This window comes from Danio aesculapii, chromosome 17, assembly GCF_903798145.1.
Source record: "Danio aesculapii chromosome 17, fDanAes4.1, whole genome shotgun sequence".
NCBI classification, from domain to species: Eukaryota; Metazoa; Chordata; class Actinopteri; order Cypriniformes; family Danionidae; genus Danio; species Danio aesculapii.
In genome coordinates, this window is record NC_079451.1 from 52,131,789 (window position 1) to 52,148,653 (window position 16,865).

Here is a 16,865-nt window from a genome sequence, read left to right on the forward strand (position 1 = left end):
GTTCTGAATGGGTCTGTGATTGTCTAAAAGCCTCATTATCTACAGGAAGATGTTAGAGCTTAATTTGAGTTTTCCGACATGATTTGGAGCCGATTTTCAGGCTTTTTCCACGCTTAACCAGAACTGTCTTCATCCAGGTCCAGTGGAGGACGAGCTGAAACTGCTCCAGGGGGAAATGAGCCAGTGAACGATGCTCCGTTGATGAAGCTATAAATATTGATTACAGGAAGGTCCGTTTTGGTGCCTAACACTGACTCTTTAGAGTCAATTAATACATCCAGTTTAAAACAGTCCTGAAAATATGATTATGTAAGGAATAATTCAGAATGAGCCATTGAATTATTAGAAAAGTATTTGTTTTTGAACCATGCTATAAGAACCATGTAGAACTTGAATTCATCTATTGTGGTGGTTCTACAGTTGCTACGGTAAATCACAAGTATAGTTATTACTCTGTTGTAGTGATTATACAGTTGCTATGGTAACACAGCTATAGTTATTGGTGTTTTGTAGTGATTCTATAGTGGCTTTGGTAACACAACTATAGTTATTGATCTGTTGTAGTGATTCTACAGTTGCTATGGTAACACAATTGTAGTTGTTGATGTTTTGTAGTGATTCTACAGTTGCTATGGTGACAACTGTAGTTGTTGATGTTTTGTAGTGATTCTACAGTTGCTATGGTAACAGAACTATAGTTATTGATCTGTTGCAGTGATTTTACAGTTGCTATGGTAACTCAGCTATAATTATTACTCTGTTGTGGTGATTCTACAATTGCTATGGTAACACAATTATAGTAATTGATCTGTTGTGGTGATACTACAGTTGCTATGGTAACACACAACTATAGTTATTGATCAGTTGTGGTGATTCTACAGTTGCTATGGTAACACAACAACTATAGTTATTGATCTGTTGTAGTGATTCTACAGTTGCTATGGTAACACAGCTATAGTTGTTGATGTTTTGTGGTGATTCTACAGTTGCTATGGTAACACAGCTGTAGTTGTTGATGTTTTGTTGTGATTCTACAGTTGCTATGGTAACAGAACTATAGTTATTGATCTGTTGTAGTGATTCTACAGTTGCTATAGTAACTCAGCTATAATTATTACTCTGTTGTGGTGATTCTACAGTTGCTATGGTAACACACAACTATAGTTATTTATGTGTTGTGTTGATTCTACTGTTGCTATGGTAACACAGCACTTATAGTTATTGATCTGTTGTGGTGATTCTACAGTTGTTATGGTAACACAACTATAGTAATTGATCTGTTGTAGTGATTCTACAGTTGTTATGGTAACAACTATAGTTATTGATCTGTTGTAGTGATTCTACAGTTGCTATGGTAACACACAACTGTAGTAATTGATCTGTTATGGTGATTCTACAGTTGCTATGGTAACACAACTATAGTTATTGATCTGAAATGGTGATTCTACAGTTGCTATGGAAACACAACTGTAGTTCTTGATCTGATATGGTGATTCTACAGTTGCTATGGAAACACAACTATAGTTATTGATCTGATATGGTGATTCTACAGTTGCTATGGTATAAATATAAATAATATTCAGTCTCTTATAGGAACCAATGGTTTTGCTTCATAAGACCTCGGTGTGTCATCAGGAGCCATACTTATTGATTTAGACTCATTTGTTTGTGTTTATTTTTAATCTAAAAAAACTGTCAGCATTCACAAATCATCATTATACAACTCATCAATGACCACCGATTCAGCTCAAACTCTTCTTTAAAGTTCTACAAAAAACATCACCTATTTATTCATTGGCCTGAGAGTGAAAAAAAATAACTTTAATAAACTATCCCTTTGAGTCGGATGTGTCTTGCATTCTCAGTGTAGCCACTAGAGGCGCTATAACTGCGCTACTGTCATGATGAAGCAACAGTTTGAAGACTTTTTGAGCGACTTAGTTAAAATCAGTTAACTTGCTGACATCTTAATAGCACTACCTAAATAACACTAAGCAGTGTGTAAGTACATGTAATTAGACCACACACACACATAGCAGGCATTCACATCTGTGTTTGTGTAATTGTGCAAAAGGTTTCTGACAATTTCTACAAACAGAAGCTGTCAGCACATATTTGTCTTTATATTTTTAGTATAGTTTTTTTGCATATATTAGTTTTTTAAATTACCTTTTTAGTTCATATAGAGTTTAAGGCCAAAGTTATTAGTTATACTGTGGAATTTAAAATCTTTTTATCTAATTCTAATATAATTTTATTTATTTTATTATTTTTTGCTTGTTTATTTGACTTATTTTCTTACTCTATTTATTTTAATATTTTTTAGCTTATTTATTTAATTTTTTTACTCTATTTATTTATTTATTTATTTATTATTTTTATATAAATTTATTTATTTGACTCATTTAATTTAATTTATTTTATTTTTAGCCTATTTATTTATTTATTTTACTTTTTTACTCTATTTATTTTTTAAATTATTTTTATATAAATGTATTTATTTGACTCATTTAATTTTATTATTTTTTAGCTTACTTATTTTCCTTTTTTACTCTATTTATTTATTTATTTATTTGTTATTTTTATATAAAATTATTATTTTTATTTATTTATTATTTTTAGCTTATTATTGTGATTTACATTTATTATTATTTATTTATTTTACTCATTCCGTTTTATTAATTTTATATTTTTTTATGTTTTGATTTTACTTTATTTTACTCTATTCATTTTTTATTTTATTATTTTTATTTACACTATTTATTTATCTATTTGACTCATTCAATTTGATTTATTTGATTATTTATTTTTTAGCTTATTTGTTTATTTATTTAGGGCAGCACAGTGGCACAGTGGTGAGCACAATTGCCTTACAGCAAAAAGGTCACTGGTTCGAGCCCCGGTTTGCATGTTCTCCCGGTATTGTAGTGGGTTTCCTCCGGGTGCTCCAATTTCCCCCACAGCACAAACACATGCACTTAGGTAAATTGAATAAGCTGAATTGGCTGTAGTGTATGAGTGTGAATGCAGAAGTATATGGGTGTTTCCCAGTGGAGGGTTGCAGCTGGAAGGGCATCCGCTGTGTAAAACATATGCTGGATAAGTTGGCGGTTCATTCAGGGACTAAGGGCTAATAAAAATAAAGGGACTTTATTTTTATTGTATTTATTTATGCTGGGAAAAGTTTCACTGTAGTGAATGCATAAGAGAAAAATACAAGCAAGCAATATTATAAGTGACTGTGGATAAAATAATTTGACTGATGCACAAATGTGAACGTTTAGTTTGAGAAGAGCATCGTTTGTTACTGATAGCAGTCTCTTCATCAGGCTCTTTAAGAAGAAGAAGCAGGCGTGTGTGTGAGTGCGTGTGAGTATGTGTGTGTGTAATCTAATCCTGGACTCTGGACAGGATGACACCAGACACCTGCAGCTAATAAATCACAGTGTTTGTGGCAGTTTGATGAAAGTTCTGGTGCTTTGAGAGGAGTGTTATAGATTGACCTTCGACCTTGGCTCATTTCACTCTTGACCTCCTCATAATGCACGCCTCACCAGCGCACGCCAACACAACCAGACCCTCACAGTGAAAGATGCGCTTTATTCCTTGAGTTCTGTAAGCTATGATCAGTGTTGAGTCCCTGGTATACTTCAAACGAAGCTCTTTTGTGTTTTGTTTGAGGGCAAAAAGAAGTTGGAAAAGGCTGAGGCCATGTTCACACGTACACAGGTATTTTTATAAACAGGTTTTGCGCTGCTTTTGTTTTTTTTATTCTGTCTGCATAATGCACTGTTGTGCCAAAGTTCCTTTAAGGCAAGTCGTTTCACTTGGCGGCCATCTTTGAAACGTCCCTCGGGCAGTATGCTCGGAAGGGTTTGGTTAAGAGACGATGCCATTGCCGATGGCCGATAGACATCACAATGCTGAGCCAGCATCACCATCCTCCGCCCAGCCCCCATCGCAGCAGCAACCTGCTTGCAAAAAATACACACTTAGGCCCTGTTTACACTAATACATCTTAGTTTTAAAATGGCATTTTAGAAGAAAAACGATCCACACTGGCGTTTCACCCATTTCTGAACAGCTCTCCATCCACACTATACTGCTGAAAACGCACATCACGTGACCACACACACACACATAGGCATGCGCAGCAGCATATATGCACATCTGCGCTCCAGACAGTCAGCTTTGAGCACAAAACTCCAGAGAGCAGTGCACGTCGGACAGTTTATCAAGGATGTAGCGCTGGATGGCCTCTCACTATAGTTGTTAAACCTGATATTTAATTAATCTTGTCTCTGTCTAACGACTCTTCGCTCTTTTGAATTTATCAGGTAACATGTTACGACGTCAGTACACGGCTTCACTCTTTCGCTTTCACGCTTGTGCTTAGTAATTTTAGTGTAAACCTCAGATACTGTTGGTTGGTTCCTGTTGGTTGTGCACCTTTTTTACCAACCAAGTTTGTGGACGCCATTATAACGACACAGATCACTCTGCCTATTCATGCCAAAGTCCTGCTGAAAAAATGATTTACAGGTGTTTATTTGTGAATAACTTATCTTTATTTATTTATGATTTGTTTATGGGTAAACCAAAGACGATGCAGGTTAGGCAGTTGAAAAGGTAGGCTACAAATAATTAGTTCATTATGAATTAATCAATTATTCATAAATAATTAATTTACCGCAGCCTATGACGACGATGCCATCGTCCATCGCGATGTTTCACATTAGACATCGTACGACATCGCCCAACCCTAATGCTCGGGCATTCTGTCTGAATGGGGAAACGTAAAATTCTCAAACTGTTTGCTAAACTCACGATTACATTACCTATTTGGAATCACCAATAAAACTAAACAACAGCTGTCTCATAAGTTTCACTTCTAAACATTAGAATCAAACAAAATCTGCATATTTTCAGGTTACCCGAGCTAATGCGCATGAGCACTCGAAAGAAACGAGATCACGACACCAACCTCATTTATGGCCGTTCTACACTTGCTCATCCTCTGGATAATGATCGACAGATCGTGCTGCTCTTCTGAAGTAACCCACAACTTGGTCTTGATAGTGAATCTTCTCCAGAAATGACAACGACTCTTAGTTTACAAGCTTGTGGGGCATTTGAGTAGTTGCTGTCATGTGATGTTCGTTTTCAAGTTGTTACGACTCTGGTCTAGGGTCAAGGACGTAACATAAAAGAACTCTGGAAAAATTCAATCACTTTTATAAACCCTTGGAGTCGGGTCCGTATATTTGTCTTTTTTTGTCTTTCTCTTTTTTTTAAACACCCAAAACGTGAAGCCAAATACCTCGAAGAGGACCCACAGAAAAATAATAAACAAAAATACATTCCCTACCTAAACACCCAAATGAAACTAAATACACCTAACAGCGGATGCCCTTTCAGCTGCAACCCATCACTGGGAAAACACCCGTACACTCTCATTCACACACACACTCATACACTACGGCTAATTTAGTTTATCAATTCCCCTATAGTGCATGTGTTTGGACTGTGGGGGAAACCGGAGCACCCGGAGGATACCCATGCCAACATGGGGAGAACATGCAAACTCCACACAGAAATGCCAACTGGCCCAGCTGGGATTCAAAGCAGTGACCTTCCTGCTGTGAGGCCACTGTGCTAACCACTAAGCCACCGTGCCACCTCTAATTTAGCAAATTTTCAAAGTATTTTCCCAAATTATGTGCCAAAATAAGATTTGTCAGCAAAAAGCATTCCATTTTCTGAAACACAGAGAAAGTTTTGGCCAAATTAAGACTCAAAAAGGTAGAAAACATCCCCAACAGCACATAAGGGTTAAATACGTAACGCCAAAGACTATAGAACACACAAGACGTGTCACTCTTATATTTTTGAATGGGGAAAAGTGTAACAGTCAATATGGTGAATGAAACCCCGCCTTCTAGTACAGGAGCCAATCATCGATGGCTATAGACTGACGGAGAAGCTCGTACCAGACTTTACGACAGTTTGGTGGTCAACAAACACACTGAAATCTTAGCAAACACTTGCTTCTCAGACCTAACAAATATATCCACACCAGTCAGAATGAAGGATGCTTACAGCTATTGGGGTGACAGGGAGGGTGAGAAAGATAGCTGTTCGCAGGATGGGGGAGGCAGCAGAGAGAGCGTCTTGCTGGTTATGGAGCAGGACAGAGGAGCTTAGCTGGAAGCCGGGGGGAGTTGATGGGCAGTGATTTGGCCACCACTGCTGACCCACCAATGTTGAGGGTGTTGCAGTTTAGGGTTGAAACACCAAATGATCACTGGGTACCGCCTGATGACATCAGCTCTTCCTGGCCAAGGCTACATTCACCAAAAGTGAATGAAGGTGAAGCATCTTTTGATGTAATTGTAATTACATCTCTACAAATGTTTTCTGGTTTTGTAATCTGTATGAAATGAACACGAGGTCAGTCAGTCCTGTCAAACGCACATCACATGACAGAAACATCTCAAATGCCCCACAAACTTGTAAACTGAGAGTTGCTGTCATTTCTGGAGGAGATTCGCCATTAAGAACAAGTTGTGGATTACTTCAGAAGAGCAGCGCGATCTGTCGATCACTATCCGATCATTGTCGGCAGCTAGCTCTCTGCAACTCTCACATGGTCGCCCAATGAAACTAAGCAGGGATGCGCCCTGTCAGTACCTGGATGGGGGACCACATGGGAAAGCTAGGTTGCTGCCGGAAGTGGTGTTAGTGAGGCCAGCAGGGGGCGCTCAACCTTTGGTCTGTGTGGGTCCTAACAACCCAGTATAGTGAAGGGGACTCTATAATGCTCAGTGAGTCTTTCGGATGAGATGTTAAACCGAGGTCCCGACTCTCTGTGGTCGTTAAAAATCCCAGGATGTCCTTTGAAAAAGAGTAGCGGCATCCTGGTCAAATTTGCCCACTGTCCTCATAACCATCCCCATATCATAATTGACTTCATCACTCTGTCTCCTCTCCACCAATCAGCTGATGTGTGGTGTGCAGTCTGGTACAATAGGATTGCCATCATGTTATCCAGGTGGATGCTGCACACTGGTGGTGGATGAGATCCCCCCCCCCCCCCCCAATGTGGAAAGCGCTTTGTGTGTCTAGAAAAGCGCTATATAAATGTAAGAAATTATCCAGAGGATGATCATGTGTAGAACGGCCATAAATGAGGTTGGCGTCGTGATCTCGTTCCTTTCATGCGGATTTGTGTGTGCAGATATTATTTGATTTGGACGTTTAGAAACTAAACTTATGAGATGGTTGTTGTTTAATTCTATTGGTGATTCCAAATATTTAATATAAACGTGAGCTTGGCTAACAGTTTTGGAGAATTTGATGTTTCCCCATTTAGACAGAATGCCTGAGCATACTGCCCGAGAGGCATTTCAAAGATGACTGCCGAGTGAAATGACTTGCCTGAAAGGGACTTTGGTAACGCAGGATTGTACTGCATTACTTTTAAAAGTCTTGCAACACTGGTTATGATTGCATGCATGTGTTTTATGGTAAATAAATAATAGTGATTGTCCTACTGCAGACTGACCCGCCGGCGAACACACACATGCGGTTTGTCTAACAATGCTCTCTATGGAAGCACATTTAGTTTTGCCATCATGCCCTTCAGCTCAAAAACCACATCCGACACACAACCGTACACAAGACAAATAACAATTGTTCTTAAAGAGTCCCAATATATCTTTGCTCACAGGGAGAAAAAGAAATCGAGTGGTCCTGTAATGATGGAGATGAATAAGAGTGCAGTAATGTAGAGGGATGTGTCGTAGAGACGGTGTTAAATGAATACATATGTTGTACGAGCGGATGTGGTGTTATTTTTAAGATGTTTGCATGATCTGCGTTGTGTGAAGATTCTGTGTGGATGAGGGATGGATTTATGACTGCATAAGTACAGATATGTAGTGCATATTTTACGGTGGTAAACTAGGAACAGATTTGTCCTGTTGGAACACATGAATGACTTCAAGATTAGATCATCGAAAATATAAAACATTTATTAAATAAACAAAAAAATAAATCATAGGAAATTATAAATGATATTAGAAACATTGTGAAATAAAATGTTATAAAAAAGTAGATTGTTTAAAAATATGTACATTATATCTTTAAAAATATATAACATTTCATATTAAATTAATCATTTAAATAATTAAATAATTATATTAAATGAAATAGAATAAAATGTTAAATATAAAATCTATATAAAATAAGTACATTACAAAATTGTGATTAAAATAATTAATATAAATTAGATGGATAATTAAATAGATTGTTTCAAAATGTGTAACATGTTTGTGTATGTATGTATGTATGTATGTATATATATATATATATATATATATATATATATATATGTATGTATATATATATATATATATATATATATATATATATATGTATGTATGTATATATATATATATATATATATATATATATATATATATATATATATATATATATATATACAGTATATATATATATATATATATATATATATATATATATACAGTATATATATATATGTATATATATATATATATATATATATATATATATATATATATACAGTATATATATATATATATATATATATATATATATATATATATATATATATATATATATATATATATATATATACAGTATATATATATAGCAGTGCGATATGGCTGTATATCAGCTCTGGTGGGAGGCGTGCGTTGGCACGAGGCAGCAGGCTGAGTGCCTTACTATCCCACCAGTGATGATATACAGCCATATTGCACTGCTATGAGTGTGATATTGCGTTTATACAACAGTTTGACGGCACAATCGTGCATGTAAAAAAGAAAATCAAACACGGAGAGTCTCAAAACCCTTTTTTATTGGGAACTATTTTCTTCCGCCATTCACTGTCATCTGCGGCTGATGTCAGAACAGCAGAAACCATTACTACTTCACCAACGTCACTTTAGAGCTAGTGTTTGAATGATTCTCTAGCGCAATAATGAAAGTGATGACAAAACTGTTGATTTTGCTGACATTTTAAGATTATAAGACTGAACAGCATGAAATGCCATCAGTCTACAGAGATATCTCCCTACAGTCATACAGTCTATTACAGTTTACAGTATTTCTCTGTTGCAATCGGGAAATCACAATAATTAACCCCCCCAAAAAAAGCAGCGCAATAACTGCCAGATTCCTGTTGTGTTTGTGATGAGGAAAAACGCTATACACATGCGAGCATTTCTTCTTTCTTTCTGCCAACACAACACACATTGCTGATATTCGAGTCTCATCTCACACTCAATACACTACAATTACTATGGTATAAATACAGCACTACAATATACAAAAGAGAGAGATCAACCTAGAAAGTCTTTTGCTTGTTTAATGATTTGATCAGCTGTAGTTTGAAATTATGCTGGTTTTCTCTTAGGTCGTATTATGTGGTCTCTGTCGCTATCTTGTGGATGAGCATCGTCAACCGTCTTTGCTAAATGAAAGGCTAATGGCTGCCGAGGCGCTGTCTCTTAGAAATTATAAATATTTTAAAATAGGCATTATCCTTATAAATAAACTGCATAGTTGCAATCTAAACAACAATGTTCTTGACTAAAAAAGCCTCAAAAGTACATTATGTTGTCCAACAGCTGCAATAGTTGTTAAAGTGTAGAGTGTCCTCTGCTTGTCGCTGTATGTGGGTGGAGTAATACACAAGGGTGGAAGGTGAAGAGGCTGGTCGAGTGCTGTTACTGGCAGAATATTGCACGGCTATCAACCAATCAGATATAAAATGTCATATTAAATAATTAGTTTGATAAAGATATTTAATATAAAAAGTTTAGTTATATAATATGAAATGAAAATAAAAATTGTGAAAAAAAATATTTAAAATGTGTGAACAATTATGTCTTTAAAAATATATAATATACTATTAAATAAATTTTAATAAAATAGTTATTTATTATAAAATAGTATATTGTATTTAATATAAAACATATATAAATGTAATAACAAACAAATCATATAGAATATGTTTGAATGAACTAAAACAAAATAGCCTTTATGTAGATAGTAATAATTAAAATAAATCAATTGTTTTAAATCTAATGTAGATCATATAAAAGGCAGTTAGTCAAGTAAAATAAATAAATAAATATAAATATTAATAATTTCAATAAAAATAAAATTTTTGCTGGAAATAAAAATGAGATCTTGTTAAAGTAAGAAATATTCAGATAACAAATTAAATAATTACCATAAACATGCAATATGTTTATTATTTTCATTATTTGAGATTTGTTGATACATTTATCAGCACTATATATTACTGAGCATAAAGAAAGTTATCATTTAACAAGATTAAACTAATTACAGAAGATGGATAATTATGATGATTAAAGAGATGGACTGTATAAATGTCAAAATTACATACAGTGATCCCAGAATTTAATGAGTACATTCACAAAATTGAACATGTTTACATATTATTTCACATCGTCACACAGAGACTATTAAAAATATTATTGAAATTATATATATATATCTCATTATTTTATTTAATAGTTTTTCTTTTAATTAAATAGTTTTTAGTTTAATCTTGCATTATAATGACTTATATAATAATAAAGTACAAATATAAATAATAAATGAATTAATATTAATAATACATTGAATTATTTTATTTAATTTTACTCCTATCCATTGAATTATTAGAAAATAATGCACACTTGAGGTGTAACAGGCAATCCGTTTCACATTAAGTGGGCTTTATTCTCTAATAATTCAACAGCCCATCATCAGTTAATACAACTGGATTTCTCAGGATTTATGACTTCATTGAGAAAAATAATAAGAGTTTTTGTCTTGTTTCTAGTCCAAACTTCTAAACATTCAAATGTCTATGCATTCATCCGAAATAATAAATCCAAATGAAGGTTGTTTTTCCTTAAAGCAAGCAAAATAATCGCACAATGGGGCAAACTAAATCATTTAGTTTTTAGTTTCTTGTTTGAAAATGATTAAGATTATTTTTTTTTACCCCACTGGCTGATTATTTAACTTGTTTTAAGGTAAACTCATGTATTATTTTGACTAATTGTTTCTAAAAACAACCCTAATTTATTTACTGTCAAAAAAATGCTTCTTGAATTAAGAATTTTGAGACATATTTATATTTATATTTATATAGAATATTTAGACAAGAAGCTGGACAAAAACTCTTAGAAAAGCATTTTGCATTGCTTGAATCAGCTTTAATACTCATTATTAATGCTTTAATTGCATGCAGTAGCACTAAATTGCCACTAATTATTTATAACAAGTAGGTTTAGTGTCTCGGATGTGTCTAATGTACCTGAAACACATGGAGAGACGTGTTGAGTTCTGCTGTTTTTCACCAGCAAGTGATTTATTCGCCTGTAACTTGTGAAACTCTTTCTAGTGTCTGGTTTTCCTGCGGTTGAGCTGTAAAAAAAAGCAGAGGTCTGCGTTCAGGGCAACGCTTGCGTGACTGCAGATCCTCTGTGTGTGTGTGTGTGTGAGGGGAATAAATGGAAAGCCAGCTCACGGGGGCATCTGGGAAGCCATCATTCATTTTTATATTACCCTAATGACGTGGAGCTCGTAACCGGGGTCATTTAAATGAAAGACTGATTTGAGAGACACTTTATTGCTCATGACGACTGAATACATGCAGAGATTACAACACACACACATACATCTAAACACCTAGACCTAAACCTAAGTTTGAAGGTTCAGATAAAGTTGAATTATTCGCCCTCCTGTGAAATTAAAAACATTTTTTAAATATTTCCCAAGTGATGTTTAATGAAGAGATTTTTTCCAACACATTCGTAAATACTAGTGATTTCAAGAGTTCACACTTAGCTGATGATTCTTCAAAAGCTTGTTTGGCATGCTGTCCCGGGAGAGAGCCCCGAGCTCAAGGGATCCTCGAGCCCGGGGCTTCCTCCCGTTTGCAGAGCGAGAGGGGAGCCTGAGCTCGGTGGATCTCAGAACTCCCCGTCTGCAGTAGCTAAGGGAACACGTGAGGAAAAAGCAAGGGGGCTAGACAAATGCTTATTGTTATGCATGATGCATATATTTGGATGGTGGGAGGAAACCGGAGAACCCGGGAAAAACCCACGCGGACACGGGGAGAATATACAAACTCCTCACAGAAACACCTACCGACCTGGCAGGACCAGGGTTGGCAGTGTTCTTGCTGTGGTGCTAACAGTGCTAACCACTGGGCCTCCGTGCCGCCCGATCTATAGTGAAGGAGGAGAATGGGGAGGAACGGGGGGTTTCTTCCAAACGAAGATAAAGTGGACTGAAGACTGTGGTTATTTATAGTAGCTTATGGCTCATATGATTGGATGATACTGATTAGCTTAATATGAGACCGGCTGTGATAAATCATAAGCATGTGATCCTCTCGAAATTAGTTTATGAATAAACCTCACTTTGTTTATAATTGTGATTTTGCACATGATGACAGTGCGTAATATTTGACTCAATGTTTTTCAAGATTCTAGCATTATGACGTTTAAAGGATAACCTAGGTTAAATAGGTTAATAAGGCAAGTTATTATTGAACAACAGTGGCTTTTGGAGAAGTAATCGAATAATTTAACTCCTTTTATTCCAGGCAAATTTAAATTAAAAACTTCATTTAAAGTTAGTGGTGTAACAGATCACAAATCTCACGGTTTGGATCACACTGCTGTTTTTGAGTCACGGATCGGATCATTTTTCGGATCAGCAAAAAAGGAAGGGGACAATGTCATTAGCTTTTCATTTACACAGAAATATTACAGCAGAAAGCATTGGCTTTAACAAACAGAACTTACAATCTGTCATTTGAACAAGAATAACATCAAGAAAAGAACCAGCTGAGAAAAAGGAAAATGCTCAATACGAAAAATGATCTTTGCTACTGTTGCTGATAATGCTAAATCAGAATCAGAATCAGTTTTATTGCCAAATGTGCTTCACACACACACAAGGAATTTGTTTTGGCTACAGAAGCTTCCAGTGTACATAAAGTGACAACACAAAATAAATAAATATGAAAAATAAAAAATAAAAAAGATGATAAACATTAAATAGAGATGCAGAGATGCATAAACATTATAATTTAGATTTCTAAATAAAGAAATCTAACATCTTGTACAACAGATCATATCTATTTTCAAGTAATGCTTCAACAATTCACATATAAAACTTCATGTTTCATTATAGGTGGTGGAGGTGTGAACCTACACTGGTCTCACAGTTTGTTTACGATCATCATGCCATCGATTCGGTTCAATTCAATCTCGGTGCATTGACGATGCTTTCCATACACAATTATATTTTACTTCCCAGCACAGAAAAATGTATAAATATATTTATATTTATTTATTATTTGTAATACAATGTGTCCTTTAATACAAACAGTCAGAACTGGACCTTTAAAAACTCAAGTACATGCAGAGAACAACATGAGCATTTATAGCAAATAAACGAATATAAATATCCCTCTCGCTTTCTGAGCCCTGTCGAGCAGGTTCATACAGCCCTATAATTGGTCACGCACTCAACAGAAAAGGTTGTGATAGGCTCTTATGCTCTGGCTCTGTTCACCAATGAGTGACACTGATAAATGGCAGCGACGATCACAGCTGATCCATGATAGACGCAGAAACTCGGGCTAGTGTCTGGATCCAGAAGTATCGCTGTAAACAGCCGAGAGTAGAGGAACAGTCACACCACCAGGTCAAATGGACCAGAGAGAGAGAGAAATTCAATTCAATTCAGTTCATGTTTACTTCTATAGCGCTTTTCACAATGTGGATCATGTCAAACCAGCTTAACATAGTTCTAGTAAAGTCTAGATTTCAGAGGAGTTTACTTTCATTTTCTCAATCGCAGTGAAACAGCTTCTTCTGTATGTCAGTGAAAGACTGTCCAGCAAACACACACGCAATGAATTGTGCAGAGTTTCTGCAATTTTAGGTAGTTGGAGTGTTTTAGTAACTCTCACTCTCCTCCCTCGCCATAGTAAGCTACCGCGACAGAGCGCATATGACATAACGGACGTCTGTACTTAATAACCGGTTAAGATCTATTACTGAACCAGTACCGAATTGTCAGCGTCTGCATCGCGGTGCACTGAAGAAACAATTAATTTTGACACCCCTAATAGGTGGATCATTTCTGAAAATCTAATCAGTGACATCATTTTGATGGTTGTTTGTCGCCCCCCACTGGTTACACAATGCAATGGCTACAACATTCACCAGCGTCAAGTATTAAACAGTGATTTTAGGTTAATCTTTACCATAAACATCAGGGTTTATATCTGAACTATAAACTGTTCTCCCAGCACTTCTGTGTTATTTAACTGTTTGTAACGAACTGAAAAAGTGTAAAAACTGAATCTCTCTATATCAAATGCAGATTTGAATGCAGCGCATTGAAGGATTAATAAACATATGCAAGTCTTAATCATTTATCATTCATGTTGCACGAGTTTTGATCTTTTAATGTTTAATCGTGCAGTTTTACAGTTTATGCATTAATGTAGACTAAACAAACAGTGATGGAAAACACCTTTAATAACCAGCCTGATCTCACGAGAAAACGTCAGTATTTTACATTTTGTCAGTTTAGTGGCTAATTCGTACGTTTTGTCAGTTTAGTGGCTAATTCGTACGAATTCATACGAGTTCAGTCGTACGAAATTGTACGATTTTTAAAAAGGAGGCGTGGCACCTAACCCCCACCCCTAAACCCAGCCGTCATTGGGGGATGAGCAAATCGTACTGAATTGTACGAATTAGATCGTACGAATTCATACAAATTAGCCACTAAAGCAAAAAAGTTACGAATTGCTGTGAGATTGTGTTGTTAATAACCTAAGAAAGCATTTAGGTCCCACTATACAACTCTGTTCTCTGTAATAGTTCAGCATGCTTTCACTTTCGTATTTGACATGAAATACCAGCCTGATCTCACGAGAAAACGTAAGTATTTTACGTTTTTACAGTTTAGTGGCTAATTCGTACGAATTCGTACGAGTTCAGTCGTACGAAATGGTACGATTTTAAAAGGAGGCGTGGCACCTAACCCCGCCGCTAAACCCAACCGTCATTGGAGGATGAGCAAATCGTACTAAATTGTACGAATTAGATCGTACGAATTCGTACGAATTAGCCACTAAATCAAAAAGTTACGAATTGCCGTGAGATTGTGTTGGAAATACACATTTGCCGGTAGGAAAGACATCCTGTCCTACTCATCATTCACTCTTCATATAGCCGTATTTATGGCTATTACAAAATCATAATACACCGTGATTTAGCCTGGTTCAGTGGATCATTTTGCTTTCTCAATACAATCGATCTGCTCCAGAGTTTGTTTCAATCCAGCTGAGACCACCTTGTTCAGGTGATCTTGGACTGATTAATTTGGCACGGATGCGAGCGCGATTGCGAGAATCACATATGCCAAACAAATGGCGCTAACTGGGGAAATGTGTGAAAGCATCGCAACACTGTATTTACAAGCAATTGACAGACAGTCGCAGCCAAATGATACTTTAGTGATCATTTGGCATTGGCCTGATCAGGCCACTAACCATCCTGTACTGTCTTGAGCATCTTGCACGCTGGCCCCGGGCCATTGGGCAGTTCTTGTTGTCGAGCCCTGGTCAGTAATAAATGTCAAAACTAAACACAATGAAACGGAAAGACTTAAATTAAAACTAAATTTTAACATATTTCTGAAAACAACACTATATTTATTGGTTGACTATAAAAGGCTTCTTGATTTAAGAATATTTAGATACTTGGACTAGAAACCAGACAAAAAAAACGTATGCAGCATACTGCCATTTGATTGGTTGACATAAGTCCATTATCATGGATAGCAGGCATTAAACATGGTGAAATGACGATGTGCATTGTAATGGACGCAGAAAACAGAATGGTTAAATATTAAGAAAAGCATCTGAATAGTTGAATTTGTGCCTCACTACTATTGTTTTATCAAGCACACAGTGCTCCTGACAGCAGAATAAAGAGACGTGTATGTATGTATGGTAGTAATTGTGGCTTGGCACCAGGAATCATTCAGACGATTAATCATGTGCAGATAAACAAACAGCGTTCATTGTGTGCGAATGACTCCTGTTGGCTTCTGGACACTGAAGCCAATGCTGTCTCATATTTTATATATAAAAAAAATAACGTGCTCAATAGACATGCCACGGACAATGTCTTTCCCCAACTATTTCCTGATACGATTCCACTCCTGCCACATCAGACCCCAAAAAAACAATCCATGTAAACATTTCTGAGAGTCTGGGCGACCGCTGCTGTTTCCCATGTCTCCGGCGGGAGGATTTTAGGAGAAATGCTCAAAGCCACACATGCAGAAATCTGCCATATCTCGTCCAGGCAGATGAGCAGAGAGAATCCAGAAAAACAAACACTTGTGACCGGACGCTGCGGTCTGCGAATCAGCAGAGGACGGGTTTAGAGATCACACGAAACTTCTCAGAATGCACGCTTCTCCAACAATCAGCTAGTTAACATCGGATATATCTTACTTTATAGTACAGTACATGGGTGTTGAATGCTTGATTGTGATTGGCTGATGATCATTCTAAGGTGTTTGGTTGTTTTCAGATAAATGCACAGCTAAAGTAGTTCCGGCAGACTTTGAGCAGATCCATATCACTAAAGCAATTTGAGGATAAAAATCTGACAGATGTTTAAAATACAGCATTTGCCTGAGCTTAAGAAATATGCAGAACAGTGGAGCACGAGGACCCAAAGTTTGAAATATAATTT